Here is a 1,156-nt window from a genome sequence, read left to right as displayed (position 1 = left end):
AAGCCATGGAAAAAGCAGCAGACTACAATCTCATAGTAAAAGCTGTTGTCGCCGACGGTCTGAAGGCCAACATGAAAGCCGCAACAGAGCTGGGCTGCGACATAAATCTGGAGACTTTGAAGACCAACTTCAAACATCCCCACCCTCAGTTTAAGGATGAAAATGTCTACATGATATGTGACCCTCCCCATATGCTGAAGCTATTCAGAAACTTACTGGCGGACACAGGAAGCTTGACGAGAACCACGAACAGCGGAGTGAAAGCAATTTCTTGGCAATACATTGTCCAACTTCACCTGCTACAGAAAAAAGACAGTCTGTACCTTGCAAACAAGATCACGGAAAAACACATCAAGTTTCAAAATGTGAAAATGAAAGTCAAAATAGCCGCGCAAACACTGTCCAATAGTGTGGCCACAGCTATTGACCATCTGAGGGACGACCTAAAGCTGGAGCAATTCAAGGACTCTGAGGAAACGTGCCTTTTTCTACGGACAATCGACCGGCTGTTTGATATACTCAACACAAAAAATCCGTTTGCAAGAGGTTCGAAAGCTGCCTTGAGTCCCCAGAATGTAGAGTCATGGCAACCATTTTTGGAGGATGTCCAGAAATACCTCGTGTCTCTCCAAGAGCCATCGGGATTGCCAATACACAGAACCCTGAAGAATCAATGTGTCCTGGGCTTCATCATAACGGCCCAATCAACCCTGGATCTTGCAAGAGAACTTTTTGCCCGTGGCAACCAGTATTTCCTCACTTACAAGTTCTCACAGGATCACGTCGAAATGTTTTTCAGTAAAATTTGGCAGAGAAATGGGTGGAACAACAACCCTAACGCCCAACAGTTCCGCAGTGCCCTCAAAAGTCTGATGATAACCAACTTGATCAAGGCGTCGGACAATGGAAATTCTACCCCACAGGACGACACAGTTGAGTTGCAACTGGACTTCCCACTGGACACAAGAAAGCCAGTTCCTCTAACGAAGATGGATTGTGAAAAGTCAAGAGTGGAAGAGGAAGAGGACCAAGAAATGATGGTGGCAATAAACGACTTACTGGACACGCCTCTCGTCAGCGACTCAGATTGGCGACAGTCCTGTTTATTTTACACGGCCGGATTTGTTGCAAAAAAAGCCCAAAAGTCCATCAAATG

The sequence above is a fragment of the Berghia stephanieae genome, chromosome 3, assembly GCF_034508935.2.
Source record: "Berghia stephanieae isolate SIO BIC M18660-M18661 chromosome 3, UCSD_Bste_1.3, whole genome shotgun sequence".
NCBI lineage: Eukaryota > Metazoa > Mollusca > Gastropoda > Nudibranchia > Aeolidiidae > Berghia > Berghia stephanieae.
This window is presented reverse-complemented; position numbering follows the sequence as displayed.